This window comes from Liolophura sinensis, chromosome 10 (genome assembly GCF_032854445.1).
Source record: "Liolophura sinensis isolate JHLJ2023 chromosome 10, CUHK_Ljap_v2, whole genome shotgun sequence".
Classification (NCBI taxonomy): Eukaryota; Metazoa; Mollusca; class Polyplacophora; order Chitonida; family Chitonidae; genus Liolophura; species Liolophura sinensis.
Window position 1 is genome coordinate 16,494,739 of NC_088304.1, and position 7,912 is coordinate 16,502,650.

Here is a 7,912-nt window from a genome sequence, read left to right on the forward strand (position 1 = left end):
AAAAAAAAAAAAAGTGAACAGAGGACTGTATATTTATCTAATTTGTTTGGTATATTTGTTTGAAGTTTTTTTGTAGTCATACTATGTGCATACAGTCATAACATGTGCTAAGTCATAACATGCGCATATGTTTTTACTTCGTGCATGTAGTCTTACTTTGTGCATATATATTTAGTCATACTTGAACTGAAACTGTCTCATTTCGTGGTCATTTTTGTGTGTATGTGTGAATTGTCAGCAGTGAGTAGTCTTACTAACATATCAGCTGCACTTTTGTTTACATTATTGGCTTGTCATAAAAATGTATTTGTTTTATATGAATACACCCCCATGAATTCTTTACACTAGTACTTTCTTTCTAGCACAATTTTGGATTTGTGTTTTTGTTGTTTATTTATATAATGTACATATATCTATTTCTGAAAAACAACATCTCTCAATTTTACATTTTTATGTACAATCATAATTTATTCCACAGCTTTTACATGCTTTGATGAACTTTTACTAGTTTCCGTATGGCAGCTGTGTGTTGTACCACCGAGGGTTTTACAATCTTGTGTCCTTTTTTCCTTTATTTAACAAATTGTTTTCCATGCATATTTAATCTGCTTACAGTTATGTAAATGAAGTACACTCTATCTGTATCTTGTTCAACCAATCAGTGAAGCAGATCTGCTTCAGATAATTGAGACTAGGTGATTGATGCTGTAGTACTGTTTTGACTCGCTCACCCAGTTTGTCACTTTTTTCTTCATACTTCTTTATTGGTTGATGAAGCATTTTGACCTTCCTTATCATATTTTGATTAGTCAAAGGATTGTATATCATACTTACCTTCTGACATTTGATTGGACAGTAGAAGTAATTTACCTGATTTGATAGAGTCATATGTTATTCCCGTATTCATGAAACAAGCATGACTCTGGCTGTAAATTACACATCGGTTCTATCTGAGAGAAAATCCTGTCATATTTACTTTTTCCAAAGCTTATGTACTAAAACCTGTAAACTACATGTGTTCAGCAGGGGTGGGTGTGGTTTCGTGCACACTGTTAATGTATTTCACATCAACTTTAATAGCTTCTTTCAGGCGACACTCTTTCTTTGATTCTGATTGATTCGTCCACATTATAGGGCCTTAAAGAGTATGTTTTGCTTCTTATTTTTTTTTTTTGAAGTTTGATTCAATTTTTTCTACAAGTGCATTTTTTACAAGTCAAACTTTAGGTGGCATACAATAGTTCCGTTGTTGTGTATGTGATTTTGTGTACAATCCCTGTTATACTAGTTTCTGTTAGTCAGAACAGCCCCATGGTCAGTATTCATCTACAGATATATACATCATTGGCTAGGAAGGAGTGATATATGGGAGGTGGAAAAGTGTTGTTTTGTTTTTTTCTTTAACAAATGTTGACAAATTTAGCACACCCCAGTATTGATAGTGATGGTCATGCAGGATACAGAGCTGATTATGAGAAAATTAAGCAACCAGGCAAACAGTTGTGGGAGGACCATTTCAGCACAGATCACATTAGATTTTGAAAAGATTTGACGTCATGGAAACCATACTGTCAAATATACATACTTGTATATTCTAAATTTTAGGCATCATCATGTTGAATGAAAAGAGATCTATACATGTGGTTATAATTCACATGTATGTAACAAACTTGTTACTGGAATCGGAAAAATGTATTAAATTAAAAGTTTTTAAGCTCTGATGAATCTCCAAGGGCTTAATTGTTGAAGAAGTGTCAGTTAAACTTTTATCTTTTGGCCTTAAACCTCTTTAATGAGCAGTATAATTATTTATTATGGCCTTATCATAAGGTACATGTTAATAGTTTACACAATGGCAATTGTGTCATTGTGACCAATCAGTCTGTTACTCACGACGTAATTAGCCAATCAAATCAAGATATGTGTCATAGAGCACACAAAATGAATCAACCAGTCGAACAAAAGTTTACTCCCTAGATTTATCCTTATGCAACAGTTTATGTCCCCCCCCCTCCCCACCACCACCACCCTACATCTATCACTGAACAGTGGTGTAAACATGTATAGCATTGTAGATTACATTAGACTGTTGTGTATAGTTTATGCAAAATAAATACAAGAACTGATAACTTCAAAAAAAAAAGAAACATGTACAGTATCTATAAATATATACGCGCACATATATACATATATAAATATGAATTCTTGCTGTGTATACCTACAGATATATTTTTGTGATGTGGTGTAAATAGTCAGAAATGTTTTACGTTTTGTAGACATGAAGATATTGCGCTGAGATGTGGGCAGAAAGCTGTTGAGAGGTTATGAACTGTGAATACATGCCCTTTCTCTGACACTGTGGGATGTGTGTAGCCACTGCTGGGTATCATCTACACATGCATATTCTCATACATGTTTACGATTTTACATTTGATAGGCCTAACAATCCTGTTACGTCACTTAAAACACAGCATTATTTTATACGGTAACATGCAGGCACTGTAAGGCTCTGTTGATATTCACTCAAGTTTGAATGATTGTCTGTATGGAGAGAGGGAAGTTTGTGTCTTTATGGAGAGTTCGAAGTTTGTGTCTTTATGGAGAGTGGGAAGTTTGTGTCTGTATGATGAGAGGGCAGTTTGTGTCTTTATGGAGAGTGGGAAATTTGTGTCCGTATGGAGAGTGGGAAGTTTGTATCCGTAGAGTGGCCACTTTGTGTCTGTATGGAGAGAGGGCAGCTGGTGTCTGTATAGAGAGAGGGCAGTTGTTGTCTGTATGGAGAGTGGGCAGTTTGTGTCTGTGCATAAAGATGGCAGTTGGTATTGAGAGGGAGAATTTGGTGTGTATATGAGAGAGGGGACAGTTTGTGCCCGTATAGAGAGTAGGAAGTTTGTGTCTGTATTGAGAGAGGGCAGTCGGTGTCTGTAGGGAGAGGGGATGGTTGGCGTCTGTAGTAAGAGAAGCAGTTGGTGTCTGTGGAAAAGGGGCTGTTGGTGTCAGTATAGAGAGAGGGCAGTTGGTGTCTGTATGGAGAGAGGCAGTTGGTGTCTGTATGGAGAGAGGGTAGTTTTTATCTGTATAGAGAGTGGGCAGTTTATGTCTGGATAAATAGTGATTTTTGCCTTCTCTCTGTATGGAGAGAAGGCAGTTGGTGTTTGTATAGAAAGAGGGCAGTTTGTGTCTATATGGAGAAGGGGCTGTTGGTGTCTATATGGAGAAGGGGCTGTTGGTGTCTGTATGAAGAGAACCAGTTGGTGTCTGTATGGAGAGGGGGCTGTTGGTGTCAGTATAAAGAGAGGGCATTTGGTGTCTGTATGGAGAGGGCAGTTGGTGTTTGTATGGAGAGGGCAGTTGGCGTCTATATGGAGAGGGGATGGCTGGTGTCTGTATGAAGAGAAGCAGTTGGTGTCTATGGAGAAGGGGCGGTTGGTGTCGGTAAAGAGAGAGGGCAGTTGCCTGTATGAAGAGAGGGCAGTTGGTGTCTGTATGGAGAGGGGCAGTTGGTGTCTGTATGGAGAGAGGGCAGTTTTTGTCTGTATAGAGAGTGGGCAGTTTATGTCTGGATAAATAGTGATGTTTGCCTTCTCTCTTGATAGAAAGAGGACAGTTTGTGTCTGTATTGAGAGGGGGAAGTTGGTGTCTATATGGAGAAGGGGCTGTTGGTGTCTGTATGAAGAGAAGCAGTTGGTATCTGTGTTGAGAAGGGGCAGTTGGTGTCTGTATTGAGAGAGGACAGTTGGTGTCTGTATGGAGAGGGGGCTGTTGGTGTCTGTATAAAGAGAAACAGTTGGTATCTGTATTGAGAAGGGGCAGCTGGTGTCTATTGAGAGAGGACGGTTGGTTTCTGTATGGAGGAGGGGCAGTTGGTGTCTGTATGAAGAGAAGCAGTTGGTGTCTGTATGGAGAAGAGGCTGTTGGTGTCAGTATAGAGGGCAGTTGGTGTCTGTATGGAGAGGGGCAGTTGGTGTCTGTAGTGCAGAGGAGGCAATAGGTTGATAATAAGCTGAAAAGTTTGGCTGGGGTTTGGGCTGTTTGTCTGGCTAATGACAAGCCATCGTGACAGAGCAACTGATGGATGATAGAGCCTTACTATTATTCACATTGTGAATGTTGTGATTATTCAGCTTGTGATTGTGTGTTGTCTGATATGTTGGTATAAGCCTTCCTTAGTTTGATCTTCAGAATTGGAGATAGAAATGCTATGAACACTTTGCTTTACTGACTGACTTCTGCATTCTGGTAGAGCAACCCACTAGATTTTCTTCACAAAGCCGAAAGAGTGACACATTCTAGGAGGAATCATTGAGAAGTTTACTGCTACAAGTAAGCCGTGGATTGACTCATTAGTGGTTGTGATATTCCTGTTGCTCAAAAACAAAGAGATACTCCTTATGGTTTTCTGTCCTCACATCTTTGTCATGTGAACACTTCATCCATCACAGAAATGCTCAGTGACACACTCAGAAACAGTCCCTCTTCCAGGCTTCTTGCACACAGTTGCTTTCTCCAGCATTTTGTCTCCTTCCTTGAGCTACATGTAGTCAAAGCTGCAATTCTTAACCGTGTTCCACGAAAAGCATCATGGGCAATTACTTTACACGTGATGTTAGATGTGACTGATGTTATTATTTAAGAGAGAAAATGCATAATTCATTAACTACATATGCTCGCACTTATCGTGACTGGCCGCTTAAAAGTGCTGGTATTTCTTGGTTGATTTATACCCAAAGCATCATTCACACAGTGCGATTTACGACTTCCTGTTTACCACTGGTTAAATGTGCTCTGGTCTCTTGGAATTGTGGCATTTGACTTATATGTTATTCTTGTCCACACAGCTTGGGTCATGTTCTTTAACTAATGGTAAAGTAACCATGAACTGAGCCTTCAACAACAATGCCAAACCTTATGAGATGTGCAATAAATTATTTTCATAAGTCTGCATTTACTTTCAAGCATGCAGCACATAGATGTATACTTCGACTGGGTACTTAATTTCGGGAAAAGAATGTATTTTATGTCCACTATATGTGTTGATTACTGGAGACTTGTATATATGATTATTAGTAATTATTACAAACATCTACAGGTACCTGTATATTATTCAGTATAGTTTAAGAGTATTGTATATACGGTAGAAGTCACAAAGATTGCCTGTTGTTATACCACACCTGTGATCAGTCAAGACTGTTTGTCATCTGTTGTCTTATCGTTAATAAACAAAACAATGGTTAGACAGAATCGCTCATCTGGTTGCGTTCATTCTTCTGACCTTCATGAACAAATGAATGAATGCTTGTGGTTTAACGTCGTACTTGAAAAATTTTCAGTCATATGATGATGAGGAGTCAGTGTGTCAATATATATGTTAGGTTTTCCTTTAGCAGTGAATCCAAGCTGCCAAAGTGCTGCAGCCAGTGAAGTATCATGCCAAAGACACCAGACATGACACCCCAACAAGTCACATTATACTGACTTATACTATACACAGCAACAAGTATCATTTTTAAAGTCTTTGGTATAACCCAACCCAACCCAGGTTTGATCCCGAGTCTCCCGACTTCGAGGCAGACGCTCTAACCATTAGGCCACCAAAGCGAGCTCTAACCTTCATGAGCTAGGCTATGTAGAATGCTACATTTGATTTTCACCCATAAAACCGATTCATGTCATTATCATTAAGTTGCAAATCAGTGGCTGAGGGGTGACATAGTGTTCCAGAAGAATACCGTGATTGCGGTCAGGCTGAAGGTTTTAATACCTTTGCCTTTAACCCAATACTGCTTAACCTTGTTTTGTACCTCGTTAAATCCCGAGAATGCGCACATCATTCGAGAGAATAAAGTTCATTCTACCCTCAAGAATGGAAAGAAAATGAGTCTGAGGTCGTACACTTTCGATCGATCAATGGCAAGCTTATTCCGTTGCTGTTGACCTAGATATCTCAAAGCTGCGTATGTATGACGTGTTTCATTGTTAAGTGACGTAGGAATGTAAAATTGCACTGTACATGTATTATGATGTCATAACACTGAGCTTGGAGTGGAATGTGATGAAACAAATGTTTCTTTTTCCACGTAATGGCGTCGGTGTAAAAACAGAAGCAATATATAATAACCGTGTGAAATGTTGTTTGAAAGGTCATCTCCGTTTAATAGGTATATTTGCACACGACCCACATCTAACAGCGGGGTAGAATCTAGCATTAGCAAGGGTTAGGAGAAACCCTCGCTCTCCACCGGAAGTGGTTCAGTTTAGCTGCATTCTAATATGACCAGCTATATGCTGGTCATCCTAATAATTCATGTATATTAACACGCAGAGTTAAGCAGATTAACTTACCATATGTACATTTAACTAATCAGTCAGTGTTTGTTATTAAAGAACAAGATTACACCAGCAACTATTACTAACAGTTAGGTAAACAAACTCTTGTATGTATAAATATGGTTGTTTCTAAAAGGGAAGGGAGGTGAGAGAGTTGACCTGTAAGGACCTCAGAGTCTGGTCACTCCCATTTTGTTATGTGTAATAAATGCCTGTTGTTACTGAGAACGCCTTGGAGAGTTTTCCTATCTACATTAGACATGGAATGAAGATAAATGAGGGTGAGCATCCCGGTTGCAATTTTACTTAAGACCATAATCCCGGTCTTACTAAGTTGACTGAGCAGCTAATCTTAACAAACACCTTACCAAACACTGATATTTCCTTGGTTACTGCTCACCTTAGGGGTTCGTTTTTCTTTTTTGATTGTTCACTCCAGAATGTTTCACTTATACAGTGGAGTAAACTATCAAGATTTGATCTTGATGGCAAACTAGTCCTGTGGCAGATGTCATATTGATGGAAGGGCAAGTGAGTGCTCATTGCCATCAAAGCCCCAAGAACGTTGGAAGCAGAAAAATCTTGAAAAGTTGTTGTCCGAGAATGATACTGAACAAGTGTGACGTTGAAATTCAAGCACCTGAAGCACTTGGTCACTACCAATTCGCCTTAAAGACAGAGTGAGTGTTTGGGGTTTAACGTCGTATTTAACAATTTCTTAACAATTTTTCATATGACTACAAGGAATCCCTAGAGTGCATGTAATGTGCCTCCTTGTCGCAGGACGGATTTCCACCGCTCATTTATCTAGTGCTGCTTCACTGAGACGCCTTACCGAAGGCAAGCAAGCCGCCCCGCCCAAGTCATTATACTGATACGGGTCAACCAGTCGTTGCACTATCCCCTTCATGCTGAATGTCAAGCCAGGAAGTTACAAGTTCCTCTTTTTAAGTCTTAGGTGTGACTCGACCCAGGATTGATCCTGGATCTACCGCTCCAGAAGCTGACGCTCTACCAACTGTGCTATCCAGGCCAGTCCTTAAAGACAGAGGCAATATGGGACGTGTATCTGTACATGGTACGTTATGGCTGATGTCCTCAGCATGGTGTTGAAAAAAAAAATCTATGTCTCCAATGAAGCAGGCTGACAGTCATGGGACAACAGAAACTATGTCCAAAGGTAAAACTGAATATGCAAATGAAAATAGTTATATACACATGTGCACATATAAACTTAGAGCTCAAACCTTCAGCTCAATGCATAAAGAACTGAAATCGTGGATTTTTTAATTTACAGTAATTAATATGCTCACAGAACATCAGCGATGGGGCATCCCCTTTACGTCATTATGCTCTATACTCATGTAAAACTTCTGGTTAATACACAGAATACTTTTTAAAATACGAACATTAACATGTTGTTTAACATTGATTGCAATACATAATATACCGTTAGGAATTCAGGAATTTACAGTACTTAATATATACATACGGAGTCAATGCTGGAATACCCCGTGGACTATTCTGCTCTGCATGTGTGCAGACCTGTAAATCTTTTTGATTTATTTATTTATTTGATTGGTGT